This window comes from Hemiscyllium ocellatum, chromosome 12, assembly GCF_020745735.1.
Source record: "Hemiscyllium ocellatum isolate sHemOce1 chromosome 12, sHemOce1.pat.X.cur, whole genome shotgun sequence".
Taxonomy (NCBI): Eukaryota; Metazoa; Chordata; class Chondrichthyes; order Orectolobiformes; family Hemiscylliidae; genus Hemiscyllium; species Hemiscyllium ocellatum.
The window spans coordinates 56,945,004-56,964,123 of NC_083412.1; the positions used below are offsets into that span (position 1 = coordinate 56,945,004).

Here is a 19,120-nt window from a genome sequence, read left to right on the forward strand (position 1 = left end):
AGCTGCACATAAAGGGGGAGGCAGATGCAGGGTGATGAAGTGGGGATAGGTGAAGACAGGTAGAGGGTATGACCTAGTTGGTCAATGGGAAGAATGAGTCTGATTGGTAGCAGGGAGCAGTGACAATGAGGGAGAGGGGCAGTGAAGGGAGTTGGGATGGGGAAAGAGGTTATTTGAAATTGGAGAACTCAATGTTGAGTCCTCCGGGCTCTAGGGTGCCCAGGTGGAAGATAAGGTTTTGTTCCTCCAATAGGCACTGTGGTTTGTTTTGGCAATGGAGGAGGCCAAGCCTTGGACAAACACTGGCACTCTTGAAACTGTCCTGCAGTACACACTCCCAGATAGCATGCCAAATAAGGGAGACTGGCAATTTCAATTTCAATGTCCTGGTGGACCATGGTGGTGCAGAGGTGGACTAGTCCCTTCCCTGAGAACTGCAAAAGAAGGCTGCAACTCCAAATCCTGCCAGCCTGGACTGAGGCTGCTACCCGGGTCAGTGCAGTCTCAATCATGGCTTTGTCTCAGTGTTAAATAGCAAAGCAATACAGCAGTCCTATGAGCATTTAGATTCAGGGGGAAAAATACAGAAAGGCCAAACAGCAAAGCTGCAAGCATCCAGATAAGCACAAGGTGGTCACTGACCAGGAATATGCCAAAAGACGTTGGTGCCAGGTCTCCAAGATAGTAGTCCAGAGGATAAGCACCTAATTGTTCCCAACATCAAGAAAGGCCTCACTGGACTTCTTACACAATTCTCTAAGATTTCTTCCCAAACTCCACATCATTCAGTCCTATTTGTTTGACAATTGACAATTTCTTTTGTGTCTCTGTATTGCAACAAAATCAAGCATCTTACAAACCTTAGTTTATTTATTGGATTCTTTATTTTAGAGTGAACATTGATTTCTGTTGACAATTTAGAGTACGTAAATGTGTGTGTTCATATATTATAAGCATATTATATACATACATGTGTACATACGTATACATGCCCATGGACATATCACAGCATGTGGGTTTCAAGGCCAAATGAAGTCCTGAATTTGGAAGGCAGAGATATTTGGTCAAGCATGCGCAGACATTAACACAAGTTTTAAAGCTGCACATAATGGCCTTATTTTAATGTTTTTGTGATTTTTTTTCCCATATCTATGATAAAAATTGTCTGAATCAATGTCTCATTGCATAAATCACATCTTTCCCAAGTACTGTATAATGATGGAATGATGGGCTTACGATGATGCTTCCCATCATAATTTAGGACATCACAACTTATAACTGAACTGTTGACATGGAGTGTACGCAAATGTAGGATTTTAACAGGCTTCTCATATAAGCTGAACATGTAGTCTAAAATCAAGTGTAGATTTGAGGTGTTGGAATTAGATGTGGAAATAATTAGGTATATTTCATCAGTTAAAAGTCATACCTTCTGTCCTATTTTATGTGCTTCTTTTATAAACTCATCTGTCAACATTTATAGTGGTAACTTCCTACCTGATCTTATCGTGTTATAATTACACCCAGTGCTGATACTGCAGTGCTTCTAATGAGGATAGAGGAATTAATTACAGTGCGATAAATTGAATCAAGCTATTTCAATTTTAATAAAATCATTTGGATCATTTAGAATAGCAAAAATTGATAAGATATGTTTGCTGATGTGCATACGCATAAATATGGATGTTTGATAGCGTACATATGCCCCATCAGTTAAAGAATTTACCTGAATTGGGATATTATAAAGTTATAAAATACTGAGAACTTGTTTTATCAACAATTATACATATAATTACCATTGCTGCAAGGACTTATGCTTACATTGCATAAAACAGAATATCATGTAATTTAAGTTTAGTAAACAAGGTACTAACAATGATATTTAAATAAACAGAAATATTTGCAGATTACATCTTCACACAAACCTTCAGTTTACACATCTATGTGGCAATTTTACCAACTGATTAGAATGTTTGTTCAAATGCAAATATCTAGTGCATTCGCCATCTGTTCACCACACTTCACAAACGGGACAAAAACCTCATCTGCTTTCCAGTTGTTTCCTTCCTCAGAAATATTATGAATGCTTGGTGCACAAAAGTTGTCAAAGAATCATTTTCAAAGCCAGAAGACAGAGCATTGTTGATTCTCATCCAATATTCCTAGTTGGCTAGGCCGGAACAAGTGAACCTGGAACAAATTACACACATGCCTGGTGCTCACTATCAGGAACCACTAATCACTATGAGCAAGCATAAATTTATGCCTGCAATTATTTTATGGATCTGAGAGTAGGTAAAATATGAAATATTTCTTCATGCAAATAAATACTGACTTTTGAACAGAGTACATTAACTTCCTTGAAGCATTTATATGTTTTGTTTCAGAAAGAAAAGCAGAAACATTTTCCCCAGTTCATGCAGTTTATCAATACTCTGTCTGAGCTCACATTGTGAAAAATAACTGCTTTGATGAGATAAGACAGAATGGAAGATTTCTGTGGTGCAGTAATCCAGCATGACTCAGTGCCTCAGGAGGCATGAGGTTATATATGGAAAGCAATTTTTAAAACAAAAACTTCTCCATGACTTGCATTTTGTATTGCAATGACATTTCCATATTACTGCATTCTCATTAATTTTTTAAATCTTCTTTTTAATCGTCCCCCACCTCATTTCATCAAAGTGTCTATATGACTATCAAGATATACATCTTTATATTAGAACTGTCCAGTCAACTTCCAAGTTCGACAGGCAACAATACACAAAGGTAAAATATCTCATGGAGAGGAGATCTTTGAGGAGGAAAGGCATTGTCACTTCCACCCACCCGCCTCAGATTTGCTGGCAATTTTGGAAAACTTTTGATGACAATTCTGTTCAAAGCTCAGAGGATCTATGACTTTTGGGAGGTTTTCAGATGTAATCAATCCCACAACAATTCAAATTTTCCTAAATATTTTGCAGGGCTTCAGACTTCACCATCCCACAGTATGGACGCTGCCATAATTTCTCTTCAACGTGGTGCACCTCTTTTGCACTTGTGCATTTATGGACTGCTAACCGTGAGTGATCCTCAGACTTTCTGGAAATTTGGGATGTGGTTTACAGTGGTGGATCTCAATGGAGAAGAATCCTAATATGCTGCTGCTTTAGTGATAGAAAAAGGCTTTGGGGTATCAGTACTATATATATTCCTATAGTAGACAGATGATCCGAGACAGCCAAGAAAAATGACTGAAGATAATTCAAAGATCAAATCAATCTCCCAAGTCTCCTGGTGGTGCGGTAAAAGCATTAGTTAATCTGCCTGTCCTGCCTGTAGAGTAAGGTGGTCATTTGAAAATGATTTAAGTAGGACTAAAATAAAATTGAAGTATAAAAGGTTAGTGGAAGATTGAGATTTGAAACTTGGTTAAATCCATTAGTGGGCAAGGACATGTTCCTGCATGAACCACATAAACTGCAAAGATTCCATGTTCAATTGAACAGATTAATTTGCTACAACAGGCTGGAGGAGTGCACTGTTGCTCTAGTTTCACAGATCACAACATGAAGGAAAAATACTTCTCCCAGTTACCAAGGTGGCCCATTAAATACCTCATTTAAGTCAGGTTTCAAATAAAATGATCTATAAACCAGGCTTCTTTAATAATGTAATTGTTCACTACATTATTAGGTTCATTCAAAATAAGGTTCAAAGGAAGATCAACAACTGGTTAATGTATGCAGGTTGTGATATGGAAATACAGATAATTATCCCTCTAAATAACCTAGATCTCTGTCTCTCTCTGTCACACACACACACACACACACACACCTCTGTGGAGGTCTACTCAAAAACTACCTTCCTGGCAATTAGAATTATTCTTGAAGACAAAAAAAAAGAAAATGTTCCAAGATCTGTTATTCTGATGTTCTGATGTGTGGTCAAGTCACTAATCGTGCATTATAATCTCAGTAGTCTAGGTAGACGCAGCTTGCTCAGGATGTATAATGTTGATAAATGCTTTCAATCGCTCTTTTAAAAATGCAAAATAGGTTTCACTCTGAACTCAACAAGAGAGTTTTTCAGATCTAGATAACCCTTCCACACAGGCCCCTTCTTCAAATAAATCCCAATCACCAAGGCAGTCTTCACCCAGTCATTGTTCAAACACATTCTCCAAGGGTCTACAGCAAAGCAAAAATTATCACCGGTTTCATAAATTTTCTGGAAGCCTTGTCTAAACAAATTCCCAAGCCCACAGTGACCAACCAATGACCTCTTTCAATGAATTCACTCCAGGTATTTCCATAGAACTTCAAAACAATCCATTTTCCACAATCCTTCAAAATGTAAGTCCTTCAAGAAAAGTTAAATATGAAGCATCTTTATAACACATAAGTGTGACAGCAAAGGCCTTATTTCTCTTAAAAACCCCAATGCCCTTTTGCATCAGGTTTGGCAATGAGCAAGTCCCATGGCTGAACAAATTAAGTAAAGCAAACACCATTGGGAAATATATCACAGGAATATTAATGCATATAATATTATAGTTAACCAAGAGGAGAAGTTCAGGAAGAGAAAAACTGCAATTTCTAAGCACTGTGGAAGAACTAAGCATTTCCCTCAGCAGGAGAGAGGGTCACCCTAAAGCTCTCCTTTTCATCTTCATTTTGACAATTTATATTCCTAGCTAATAAACATAATACAGGCTGTACTTGCTATCCTCAATTTACAGTATTCCATGTGCTAGAATTTTGTATTTCCTCTGAGGAAATTGGTCTCTGAGGACATTGGTCTCTGCTTTAGACCTCATCGTCACTGCCTAGGGGAGAAAAAGGTTGACATTTTATTTATTGTCTCTTTTCTGACCTGAATTAGTGGTTCTTAATCTGTATTCATGTGAAAATGCATGTATAATTGAAAAAGGCTTATATGTGAGCAACATGGATCACCATTCAAGGTCCTATGTTTAAGGGGTTGTTGTGGTCGAAAGTACGCAAATAGACACCGGCCAGAAATGGACTTGAAGCCAAATGGGATTGGAGTGCCTCCCATGTCCAAAGCAAACAGAAGCACATATAGAAAACTGCTGCGAGTATCATGAAGATCACTGGGTAAACTTACAGGTACCAAGATGAATTCATCTTCATTTGAGAGAGGTAGCAATTAAGCTGAAAGAGAGAACAGTAGAATCTAAGTTTGCCTTCTAGAATTGAGAATGATTCATTACTGTCGTTGTCAAACATTACATCAAGAATAGACAGTGAAAAGCAGGCAAATCCATTTCCGATATCTGTTAGTAAATACCTGATTCCATACAAGAAACTCATTGCACGACATTGACACAGTATAATCTAGATTGAGGTGTTCATGATTAATTATTGATTTAAGAGGATCCTTGACCAAAAATATGAGAGCCACTGCTCTCGATGTATATAATAAAGTACAGCTCAATCTTTTCAGTATATCCAATCTAGCTGGAGCATGCTTTTTGTAATGCTGGCATTTTTAAAAATGCTGATTTCCAGAAATGTTTCACACGCAAGTCAGCAAATGAAGCAAACACAAAGGAATAGAAGTGTCATTGTTCTGAAAACATGGCACTTTTTTTTGCTTGTAGATTATGTAATTATGACGCTGTTGAAAGGTAGTTTTCCAGAGTGTGGCAACACAGCAAAATGTGGCTTAATGGCTACAATTCCTTACCCACCAAGTTTTAAGATTTTTTGTCAGGTGTTGAGTGGTAAGTAGAGGTTAAATATTTGCCTTCAAAGAGGAAAGTCCATTCACCTAAAATTGCCTCCTCCAACGTTCACCTTTTGCACAATGCAACCAGCATTTTGGAATCTAGAAGAACACAGAAATTAATAAAACAATAAAATTATGCAAATTTTTCATTATTAATGCTGATGTTTGCCACCAAATTTCATATTAGTTACGCATTTATTTATTTACTCACAACCTCCAATACCACAGGGCGATAGAAATGACAACCCATTCCTTACCAAACAAATTTTGTTAATCATCTGTTAAGCACCAACTAAATGTTAAAACAATGCTGAACTGGTGGCTAATCAATAATGTTAGAGTCTGAGGACCACAATGTATCTCGTACTGCTTAGACAATGTGAGGTTGTGCAGAGGCTTTGAGAAGAGAGGAAATATGAAGTGCCAATATATAGAATCTAGAATAAGCTTTGGTAAGTTAAATCATTCAAAAGAGAATTGGATGATTTTGTGAAAAGACAGAACATACGTGTTCCGAGGAGAAAAGAGAGCTACAGCACTTCGAACACTGCTCCCCAAGAAAAGCTACCCTGGGCACAAATTGCTTCCTTCTTCACTTCTGAAAAGGAATGGTAAATGAATCTAAATGATTGAGTACTCGTCTTCCATTTGGGAATTTAGCAATGGATGCCTGCCATTGGGTGATATTGGTAAAAAGTAGACTATAAATATTGAACTTGCATTATCAAAACTTAATACCTGAGAATTTCATGGACTAAAAATGGTTTAAAAAGGACAAGTATTGACATAAAATGGCTACAGCAATCACCTGACTACAGATCGAGGCAAGTTCAGGATACCAATGTGAAATAAACAAAACCATCTGAACAGAAATGACCATTTTCTCTAAAGTCACTGAAACAAGTCAAATAAGTCAGGCATCAAGAAATTGGCATCACTTGTTTCAATTTATATATTTCAGTTTGCCTGCTATGTGGCATAGAATAAACATGATAGGCTGTCTACCGATTCTTGAAAAGGCAATATACCAGTCAAGGGAATACATAAATGAACCCCAGTCAAAAAATGTGTGTGTTAGGTGGACTGGCTGAGCTAAATGCTCCGTATTGACAGTGTTATGCAGGCTAGGTGGATTAGTAATGGGAGATGAGGGGTTTTGGGGATAAGGTAAGGGTGATGCTCTTTGGAGGGTTGGTGTAGACTTGTTGGGTTGATTGGCCACTATGAGCACTGTTGGGATTCTAATATTCTATTTTAGCAGCTGTTTCTGAGCAGCAGAAGAAAGAAGGAAAAACAAATTTGTTACAACAAGAGCTGAAAGAGTCTTCCCTTGTTTATTTCTCATCATCTTAAAGACAGCGACTAGTGAAAAATTGGGGAAGCAACTGAGAACTCAAAGATATCTATAAACATTGCCTCTGATGATACAGACAACATTGAACACTGCAGCCTCAAATTATAAATGTAACATCTTCCAGACTCTAAATTATGTAGACTTTATTCTTCTTGCCCATACCAGAGAATCTCTCTCTATTAAAGTTTTTAAGTACCTGTGTTTGCATGTTTGATGTAATTTTATTTTTTTCCCCCAGAGTTAATTGGTAATAAAATTCTCTTTCATTCACTTGAGGAAACCTTGGTATTGGGCTCCTTCATATTGAGGAGAAAGTGAGGACTGCAGATGCTGGAGATCATAAGCCTTCCTGAAGAAGGGCTTATGCCCGAAATGTTGAATCTCCTGTTCCTTGGATGCTGCCTGACCTGCTGAGCTTTTCTAGCAACACGTTTTTAAGCTCCTTCATATTGATCCAGTTAACTATATTTTTTAAGAGTAAAAAATGAGGTCTGCAGATGCTGGAGATCACAGCTGCAAATGTGTTGCTGGTCAAAGCACAGCAGGTTAGGCAGCATCTCAGGAATAGAGAATTCGACGTTTCGAGCATAAGCCCTTCATCAGGAATAAGAGAGAGAGAGCCAAGCCGGCTGAGATAAAAGGTAGGGAGGAGGGACTAGGGGGAGGGGCGATGGAGGTGGGATAGGTGGAAGGAGGTCAAGGTGAGGGTGATAGGCCGGAGTGGGGTGGGGGCGGAGAGGTCAGGAAGAGGATTGCAGGTTAGGAGGGCGGTGCTGAGTTGAGGGAACCGACTGAGACAAGGTGGGGGGAGGGGAAATGAGGAAGCTGGAGAAATCTGAATTCATACCTTGTGGTTGGAGGGTTCCCAGGCGGAAGATGAGGCGCTCCTCCTCCAGCCGTCGTGTAGTTGTGTTCTGCCGGTGGAGGAGTCCAAGGACCTGCATGTCCTCGGTGGAGTGGGAGGGGGAGTTAAAGTGTTGAGCCACGGGGTGATTGGGTTGGTTGGTTCGGGCGGCCCAGAGGTGTTCTCTGAAGCGTTCCGCAAGTAAGCGGCCTGTCTCACCAATATAGAGGAGGCCACATCGGGTGCAGCGGATGCAATAGATGATGTGTGTGGAGGTACAGGTGAACTTGTGGCGGATATGGAAGGATCCCTTGGGGCCTTGGAGGGAAGTGAGTGTGGAGGTGTGGGCGCAAGTTTTACATTTCCTGCGGTTGCAGGGGAAGGTGCCGGGGGTGGAGGTTGGGTTGGTGGGGGGTGTGGATCTGACAAGGGAGTCACGAAGGGAGTGGTCCTTGCGGAACGCTGATAGGGGAGGGGAGGGAAATATATCCTTGGTGGTGGGGTCCGTTTGGAGGTGGCGGAAATGGCGGCGGATAATACGTTGTATGCGCAGGTTGGTGGGGTGGTAGGTGAGAACCAGTGGGGTTCTGTCTTGGTGGCGGTTGGAGGAGCGGGGCTCAAGGGCGGAGGAGCGGGAAGTGGAGGAGATGCGGTGGAGGGCATCGTCGATCACGTCTGGGGGGAATCTGCGGTCCTTGAAGAAGGAGGCCATCTGGGTTGTGCGGTGTTGGAATTGGTCCTCCTGGGAGCAGATGCGGCGGAGACGAAGGAATTGGGAATATGGGATGGCGTTTTTACAGGGGGCAGGGTGGGAGGAGGTGTAGTCCAGGTAGCTGTGGGAGTCAGTCGGTTTATAATAGATGTCTGTGTTGAGTCGGTCGCCCGAGATAGAAATGGAAAGGTCTAGGAAGGGGAGGGAGGCAGGGGGCCTATCACCCTCACCTTGACCTCCTTCCACCTATCCCACCTCCATCGCCCCTCCCCCTAGTCCCTCCTCCCTACCTTTTATCTCAGCCGGCTTGGCTCTCTCTCTCTTATTCCTGATGAAGGGCTTATGCTCGAAACGTCGAATTCTCTATTCCTGAGATGCTATATTTTTTAAGAGAAATGTTAAAACTGCACACTAAAAAATCAGTAAGAGAGCCAATTCACCTTCCTCAGCTGGTTATTGTTTCGTAGTTTAAATGCACTAAATAGATGCCAGAGAGTAAAACAAAAATGTTCTGAAAACTCGCAGTATGTCAAATTCCATCTCTGGGCAGAAGAAGTAAATTTTCAAAAGTGGTGACACCATATTCCACCATTTTCTGTTGATATTGTTTCAGATTTCTGGCATGGACAGTTGAACTGTTTTTTTGTTTTGCTTCCAAGCCAGTATTGTGTTAAATACTAAAGTGGTCAGAGGTTGTTTTATGCAATCGTTTTGCTACACACAAAATTCAAACCCAGTTCAAAGTACCTGGAAGAAGCTGTGACTGAAGGTCATCTGAAGGATAGAAACTAGTATGACAAGTGCAGCTTTCTAGTGTCTGTTAAAAGGCCATTTTAACAATATTGCCTGTGAGAAAATCATTTACCTGTTTGTTCAGATAAAAAAAAGTTTGTGGTTCAGTCTATCCTAACGAGAGAGAATAAAGTAGTTGTTCAAACATGAAAACTTGGGATTTAAGAAGTGGGAAGGCATTTTTCGAGATAGCAGCGTGGTTGATACAAGTCAGCATTTATTGTCGATCGTCAAATGTCCTAAAAGGTAGTGACTTATTTCGGGAAAAAAAACACATGAAAAATGTAATGGAAAAATCTTTCTCAATGGTTATTACCATTGAGAAAGATTTTTCCATTACATTTTTCATGTGTTTTTTAGGCATTTAAAGTAAAAGCCTAGAAGTCGTGATCAGAAAAAAAAGTCTTATCTATTCCAGTGCAACTAAGAGCCGATGTTGACTTTTTTTCCGATTTGCTGTTTTCCGTCACAGACCGTATTCTGTAGAAACCCACCTACTCTCCAGTACAGTCTGGAGCTGCCAATGTTATTGCAGCATTCACTGAAAAGGTGGTGCACGGAATTGAGGGCAGGCTGCGGGGGAAGTGTTTGCCGAAAGTATGTATGACCTCTACTAATCCGGCATGGTGTTGTCGGGGCAGCCACATCATTTATATTCGCCAAGTCTCACTGAATTCGGTCCAGAAAATCCACTGGCTTTTGCCTTCCGCTTTTGAAACGATTCCGTGCATTCAGGAATGGAATGTCAGTTTTTAAATGTCAATAGACATATTTATTTGATAAATAAACGACTTTACGACGCTCACTTCATTTGCGATATTGTTGCCTTAGAGATCACGGAGGCTTAAACGCAGTTTATTATGCCCCAGAGTTTTTTTTTATTTGAGCCTCGGCGGAGCCAAGATTGAATAAAGTTCTTGTTACTAGTCAAAAGTGAGATGTTGCTGTTCTGCTCTTGCCAGAGGGATTCCTTTTCCAGGCTGGAGGGAGGGGGAGGAATTTGCAGCTTGTGCTTTTTTTTAACTCTAACAGCCCGTATAATGCAGATATACCCAGGTCGTAGGAAAAAATCTGAAGAACGTTTTCTTAAACAGCCCACTCCTGCTTAACTGCAGCAGTCTGGATTTTGAAATATTCCTACTTGAGGCCAGGTCATACAGGCCTGCTTCCTGTAAAACCCGGGGATTGGTAAGGGCCGTGGGGAATTTCTGGGAATCATTGCCCCGATATATGTTTTTATACGATAACCCATTCCACCGCCTTCAATGTATGGTTATGGTTATTTGCAACTGTTTAAATCTGTATCAGTTTCTCATGGAAGCTGGGCTTCAGGCCATTAGCCTGCTGATTGGGAAATTCCGACTGTCCACGTAATAAAATGTAATCAGTGGAATTTGAAACTAAATAGGAAAAGCAGGCAAATGCGCAAGGGAGGGGGAAACGGTGAACGAGAGCAACTTCAAGATTTGGCTTCGAATCAAAGCAGTGTCTCAAAAATTGTTCTAACAATTGTCTCGGAGGTCAGAATTACTCCGCACAAACCCCAGTACCAGTCATTCCCACGGCAGTGCTGTGACATTATGAACTATACTACCTTCATTATTTATCCCCATAAACATATTATTCGCTCTTTCTGAAAGTCAAAACTGTTACTCGAATCAGATTTAAAAATTTGGACACTTCCATGACTGATTTACAATCTTACGGCCTAGTATAATATGTTACTCCGTAAAAACAAACGGCAGAACTACAGGCTTCAGGCTTTTTTTCAACATATGTTCGGGCATGAATTGTAGGATGCTTACAACGTGCTTGGAATTTAGTCAGGGGTGTTGTTCACACACTGTGGCAGGACATACCTGCCTTTTGTACGTATTCGGCTCTGAAAATGCAGCTGACAGCATTAACTTCTGAACAACTTCCCTGTTGTTCTCCTGAAGGTCATGTCAGCAACATTTATTCAGCTGATTGCTTGCCTTGCCAAGTGATATTTTCCATGCGGGCTGTCTTGCTTCGTATTTCTAGTCTCTTTGTACGAAAAGATCTGCCTTCAGCTTTGACGCTGAATAAACTTTTAAACGTAGAAATACATTTGCAAGTGGTACATTCTGATGTTGCTCCGTTTACATTGGTCATTATGGATTTGATATGACTGTCCATTAACAATTAAATCCTAAAAACTACTGCATTAGACACATATATCAGTATTGTCAATAAACACTTTATACATAGATTAATGAAATTGTGCTTCATTATTAAATTATGCAGCACAATATTTAAAGAAACATGAAAACTAAAAAAAATGTCCTTCAATGTTATTTGACTTTCAGGTTTCAGAACTTCTCCAGGAAAAGTTTTTTTATACTGTTCTAGAAACTCAAAGCAGGAACAGGCCATTTGGCCCTTCAAACCAGCTCTACCTTTCAATGTGATTAAGATTACTTACAGTGTGGAAACAGACCCTTCGGCCCAACAAGTCCACACCGACCCGCCGAAGCATTACCCACCTAGACCCATTCCCCTACATTTACCCCTTCACCTAACACTACGGGCAATTTAGCATGGCCAATTCACCTGGCCTGCACATTTTTGGACTGTGGGAGGAAACCGGAACACCCGGAGGAAACCCACGCAGACACGGGGAGAACGTGCAAACTCGACACAGCCAGTCGCCTAAGCCGGGAATTGAACCCGGGTCTCTGGCACTGTGAGGCAGCAGTGCTAAACACCTATCCTCTACTGCAATGTCATATTCTTGTTTACTCCCCATACCTCTTCTGTGTGGAAAATTCCACAGGTTCACTACCTTTTGTGAAGATTTGTTTGCCTATCTCAGTCTGAAATGGCCTATTCCATATCCTGAGAATGTATCCCCTGGTTTTAGACTCTCCAACTAGAGCAAACATTCTACCTGTATATAATCTGTTTGGCACTGTTAGAATTTTGTACAATGAAAATAGATCCCCTCTTATCCTTCTCAACTCTCATGAATACAGCTGCAAATGTGTTGCTGGTCAAAGCACAGCAGGCCAGGCAGCATCTCAGGAATAGTCCTTGCCTTTCCAAGTGCATGTTACCCTTGCTTTCCCACTCTTTAATACATGCTGACTCTGGTGGAATCTTGTAGGGTTTGAGTGATGTGGGCTATATTGAAATATGTGACAGAATGGCGTGAGAAATCTGGCGAAGTCTATTATAACATTGGGAACATCTTGTTCCATCTTTTAAGCTTTTCACAAATGGCAAGCTGAGATTCTCATGAGGCAATGGTGAGTTGCTAATTAAGGGAATTACTGCTTATTAAACATCTTGTTAATGGCCATTTCACCTTATTAATATTCAGCTTCCTATCTTACCAAACATGCCATACAATCTCAACATCAGCTCACTGTTAGCTCCAAAGGATCTCCATGTTGGACACGGGGCACAAACACTTCATGGCACACTTAGCAGGCACTGGCCACATATACCCCACATCAATGGACATTGGCATCCAATATATGTCAGCATCTAAGCACTTTCATAGTTTATTTCCAATCCACTTACAGGATGCTTATGCACTTTAGTGCTGCACATCAGGATGCAGCAACTATTATTGTAATGCTGCGACAAGGACAGTGTGTGCTTAGAGATACATACCCAGCTCATGTACTGAGCCAAACCACATCTCCAGGCCCTTTGCTCGTTGTCATAATGCGCATTCACCATGAGACTGCCAGGATGCTGACAGCATCCCTGCTTTTCATTCCTTCATAGAATCAGAGAATCCCTAAAGTGTGGAAGCAGGCAATTAGCCAATTGAGTCCACACTGACCCTCTGAAGAGTATCTCACCCAGATCCACTCCCACCCACCCCATACCCTATCCATGCAAACCTGCATTTCCCATGGCTAATCCACCTAACCTACATATCTTTGAACTGTGGGAGAAAATCAGAGCACCTGGAGGAAATGCATGCAGACACAGGGAGAATGTGCTAACTCCACTCAGTCAGCTGAGGGTGGAATCGAAGCTGGATCCCTGGCATTGTGAGGCAGCTATGATAACCACCTAGCCACTGTGCCACAATGTAGCCACTTATTGTGTTGCTTTTTTGCTCTTTGTCCCATCAGCCAAAGTACCAGGCTCACATTTCTTCTGTCTGTGTCTTCAGGCTTCAAAAGTCTTTGCTCGGGGGAGAAGTGTGATGCTGGAAAAACACAGCAGATCAGGCAGCATCTGAGGAGCAGGACAATCAACGTTTCAGGCATAAGCCCTTCATCAGGAATGCCCAGCATCTGCAGTCCTCATTTTCTCCTCAGGGTAGAAGTGCCATTTACAGCCACTCATTGGGTAAATCGCAATCCAGTATCTCTGACAGAACTGCCCAGGACACATGACAGGCAAAAATGATAAGAGAAACATCAGGAAAAATTAGTAAGGTGATGGCCTTGTGGTATATCCCTGGATTATTAACCCAGAAACTTAGGTAATGTTCTGGGGACTCAGGTTCAAATCCTACCATGTGGAATTTGAATTCAATAAAAAATCTGGAAATCCGAGTCTAAAGATGACCATGAACCAATTGCTGATTGTCAGGAAAACAGAACCCATCTGGTTCATTAATGTCCTTTAGGGAATGTAACTGCTATTCTTACCTGCGACTCCAGACTCACAAATGGGCAATAAATGCTGGCCCAGAGAATGATGCTCTCCTCCCATGAATAATAAAAAAAATTAAAGTGCACTCTAATCAGTGATGGACCAGCATTTATTGCCCAGCCCCAGTGTCCTTGAAAAGCTGGTGGTGAACTGCCTTCTTTGTATTGCAGATTGTTTTAGTGTTCCAGCCTTGAATAGTAAAGTTTATTGTTGTTTGTTTAAACCATGAAATCTTGTGCCTTTATGCTCTTAATGAATCCTTGGATCACGTACTTTGATGACTTTAAAAATAAAAGTTATTGTTCCCTAGCCAGGTTTGTAAATATGGTCAAGTTCATGATTATAACAACGCGTACTTCAGAGATTATTTTGGTTTTTGTTTTGTTTTTTGGTCTTGCAAGTATGTAATTTCAAACCTTCAAATTATTTTGCACTTAGATTTTCATTCCCTTAATAAAAGGTCAAGTTAATTTATAGATAGTACATAATCCAGCCAGTGTTGGTGGTGAAGGATATGGATGTTCAATCTCATAAATAGAGCACTGATCAGGTGAATTGCTTTGAAATAGATGGTATCCAGTTTCTTGAGTGTTGATGCTGCTGTAGTCATTGAAACAAGTGCAGAACATTGCACTCACCCTGTATCTTATAAGTAGGTTTTGGGATTCCAGAAGTGAGTCACTTGTTGTAGTATACTCAGCCTTTGACCTCACTATTAACTATGGAATTTATGTATCTGATCCAATGGTCTTCTTCTTAATGGTGATACCTCGCATTTTGCTAATGAATTCACCAATTTTCATGCTCTTTATTATAAATCAGGGCTCTGCAGGCTTTGTCATATTGAAGATGGTAATTGTCTGGCATTTTCATGTTGTGCATTTAATATGCCACCTATCAACCTAATTCTGGATCAGTGGTGCTGGAAGAGCACAGCAGTTCAGGCAGCATCCAACGAGCAGCGAAATCGACGTTTCAGGCACAAGTCCTGATGAAGTCGATTTTGCTGCTCGTTGGACGCTGCCTGAACTGCTGTGCTCTTCCCAGCACCACTGATCCAGAATCTGGTTTCCAGCATCTGCAGTCATTGTTTTTACCTCGTTGATTTTAACCCTATTGTGAATCCTCTTGCAAGGATGCCTGCCTTGAAGAAGTTTTCCTCCTCTTTTACCTATCAACCTAAGCCTGATTGTTGTTTGGGTCATGCTGCACACAGATATGGAGTTAATTATCTAAAAACTTGAAAATGGAACAAAACATTATACAAGCATCAGCAATCAACTTAATTCTGACCTTAGAGGGAAGGAAGATCATTGATGATGTAGTTAAAGGCCTAGGATGCTGCCCTGAGGGATTCCCGCAAGGAATGCTATCCTGGAACTGAGATGATTAACTTCCCATAACCACATCCACATTCCTTTGTGCTAGACATGACTCCAACCAGTGGAAAACTTTCCTTTGATTCCCACTGATTTCAGTTTTTCCACAGCCTCTTGATGCCATACTCTGTTAAATTCTGCCCTGAAAGCAAAGGTAGTCACCCTCACCTCACTTCTGGAATCCAGAGCAGGTTTCCAAGCTTGAACCAAAACTGTAACTAAATTGGTAGCTGACTGTTTCTTTCATGTTTCACTTGTTCATAGGTTAGGGCAATTCAGACAAGCCAGAATTTAACATATATCCCTAACTGCCAATAAGAAGGTGGTGCCTTCTTGATCCATGGCAGTCTTTCTGGTGTAAGTGCACATGCACATGTTAAGGATGGAGTTCCAGGATTTTGACCAAGTGATAGTAAATATCTAATCAGTATAGGTTGTGATTTGAGAGAGATCTTGTAGATGCTGCTGTTTTACTATCCTGCAGCTCTTGTTTGTCTACATGATAGAGATCATGCATTGGAAAATATGATCAAATGAGTCTTGGTGAGCTGCTACAGTATACTTTGTAGATGATATACACTACTGCCACTGTGCACTCTACTTAAGATAGCTTGTGAAGTGCCAATCAAATGGACTGCTTTGTTTAAGATAGTGTAAAATTTCTTTAATGTTGTTGGAGCAACATTAATTCAGGCAAATAGACAATATTACATCATGCTCCTGACTTGTGCTTTGCAGATGTTGGGCAGTTAATAAGGGTTGCACAATAGTTAGCACTGCTGCCTCACAGCACCAAAACCTCAGGTTCAATTCCAGCCTTTGGAGACTGTGGAGTTTGCATTTTTCCCTGTGTCTGTGTAGGTTTCCTCTGGGTGCTTTGTTTCTTCCCACAGTCCAAAGATGTGCAGATTAGGTGGATTAACCATGGTTTGAAACTTCCCTGTGGGAGTTTTGGGGTGTGTCTGGGGGTGGGATGCTTTTCAGGTGGTTGGTATAGACTCAATGGGCTAACTGGCCTCTTTCTGTAGGGATTCGATGAATGGACGAGTTACTCATCACAAAGTTGTTTGCCTCTGACCTGCTAGTGTAGACACTGTGTTTTTGTACCAATGGTGACTCTCAGGATTTTGATGACAAGTAATTCAAGACGAGTAATGCCATTGAATGCTAAGGGAGCTGAATATACTCTGTCTTGTTGGAGATGGTCTTTGTCTTCCACTTAGGTTGCTTTCCACCTGTCAGCCTATCCCTATGTTATTGCATTCTTGCAGGCACAGGCTGTTTCAATATTTAATGAATTGCAAATAGAACTGAACATGGTGAAACATTGGACATCGTCTGTACTCAGGTGCATTTCTGATCTTATGAATGATTTGGAGATGCTGATATTGGACTGGGGTGTACAAAGTTAAAAATCACACAACACCAGGTTATAGTCCAACAGGTTTAATTGGAAGCACACATGTGATTTACACATGAAAGAAGTGAAACTATCACTGTATTCTAACAGATGAAAGGCTTAACAGAAAATCAATTTTTCAATGTATAATTTCAGTTACATCACACTGCAAATTTTTGCTATAAATTCTGTGTTACGATTGAGCCCTCCACTATCACCTGATGAAGGAGCGTCGCTCCGAAAGCTAGTGTGCTTCCAATTAAACCTGTTGGACTATAACTTGGTGTTGTGTGATTTTTAACTTTGTACACCCGAGTCCAACACCGGCATCTCCAAATCATAATCTAGATACAGTATTTCAAAAGAATACTGTTACATTCTCCTATTCTGTTCAGTTAAGATTCACTCCCCCCCTTAAAAGTTCTCGACAACATATCATTGCTCCAAAACCTTAATGATATATGTGTTCTAACACTTTGTAAAATTGGTATGTAAGAGTCTTTTAGGAGCAGCAGTCAGTAATCAATTTTGACAAGATTGACAATCAAGTGTGCACAGGAAGAAAATGTTCTTCCACTTTTTTGATGTAATAATTGCAAATTTTCTGCAATTATAATACAATCCCATAGACAGTATCAATGATTTCTCTGCCCAAACCTTTGGCATGCAATGGCTTAATAAGGTTGAGAAATAAATAGAATCAAATTTGTTGGTATCTGATTCATCAGGGGTATCATTCATTTCTCCTACTTCCCCCAAATGTATTCCTTTTGTTTTCAGGCATACAATTAAAGGCTTGTGCTTGTTAGGAACAAATCTAAAATACTTACTGTAATTATTATAACAAGGTCAGCCAAGTGAACATCATAGAATGGGTTCCCTGATTGGGGCTGTTAACCTGATCCAGTCAGGGTGCCCTGGCTGACAGATATAAACAGAGCGTCAGAGATTGCCAGACTAGTGTCAGGTACTATGCACGTGTAAATAAAGGGCAGCTTGGTGACAGAACACTGGTATCTGTGGAGTTATTTTACTTAAAGAATGGCAAAGGCGATCAAAAGCATACAAAAGGATTACTATTGAAATTAATTTTTACTGGTAACAATGTTTGCTGGGGAATGCACAAACAAAGTTTGCATGAAAGTGGCTTCATTTCAGTAAACTAAGCTCTAACCAAGAGAGAACCGAAAATCTGGTAAACTAAGCCTTTTTGTACGCTGGAACAAAGGTTTGGCCCATGGTTTTGCAGAATCGATAACTGTTTAAACTGTTTGCAGTGTTGAAGGAGGATCTAAAGGCCACATTTACTTTGCTAACTGAAAGCCATGTGTTGCATGTTATGGGCTTTATGCACTCAATATTTCTGTAGATACCACAAAAATATATGATGAAGTCTAAATCTCTGGTGAGTTCTTTCATTTATGGTTAGTCAAAAATAAAAATTTTGAAGAAAATGCATTCATTCAAAGAATATTAGTGTTGTTGGTAAGTCCAGCCAGTATTTATTGTCTGTCCTTAATTGCCCTTGAAAAGGTATGTTGGTGAGCCAATTCCTGAATAATTACAGCTGAGCAGTAAAGATGTTCCCACAGTGCTCTTGGGGAGGGAGCTCCACAACTTTGAACCAGTGACCATGGAAAAGCAGTAATATATTTCCAAGTCATGTTGGTATATTACTTGGCAGGGAATTTGGTCATGATATTCCTCTGTGCCTCCTGCCCTTCTATTTTTTTAGGTGCTAATGTAGGCGGGTTTGGGAGATGCTGCCAATGAAGACTTGGAGATTTGCTACATTGTACCTTGTAGATGGTATAGTCTGCAACCATAGTGAGCTAGAGGTGGAAGGATAAAATGTTTTGATGTGGTATATATGGTACCAGTCAACCAGGCTGCATTGTCCTGGATCGTTTTCAGGTTGTTGAGTATTGTTGAAAGTGCTCACAAATGAAGAGTATTCCATCACACTTCTCCTGTAGATGATGGACAGGTTTTGAGGAATCTGGAGATATGTTATGTCTCTGAAAATCTAGCTGATGGTAATATTGGACAAGCCAAATCTCAGTGAAATTTAGCTTGGTAGATCATAAGTTCTAAGTTTGTGATTTTGGTTGCCATGGTGATCAGTTGTCGAACATATTTGCACAGGCTGCAGTGTTTTTACTACAAAAAAAATCATCAATGTATTACTGAAAATATCACAGTTCTATATATGATAATGTAGGAAGATCTTATCATAAATGGCAAAAGGAATGCTTCAGCCATT

At 40.5% G+C, this 19,120-nt stretch overlaps 1 long non-coding RNA gene across 1 annotated transcript in view; it reads right to left on the reverse strand.

The window, feature by feature from the left end:
* Nucleotides 1–915: 915 nt before the first annotated feature.
* LOC132820769 (uncharacterized) overlaps nt 916–19,120 on the reverse strand; it is a 66,233-nt gene continuing 48,028 nt past the window's right edge. The window contains exons 2-4 of the long non-coding RNA XR_009645238.1: nt 5,779–5,835; nt 5,113–5,159; nt 916–2,190 (exon numbers count right to left, since the gene is read on the reverse strand). This is a non-coding gene — a long non-coding RNA (uncharacterized LOC132820769). The remainder of the gene's footprint in view (nt 2,191–5,112; nt 5,160–5,778; nt 5,836–19,120) is intronic.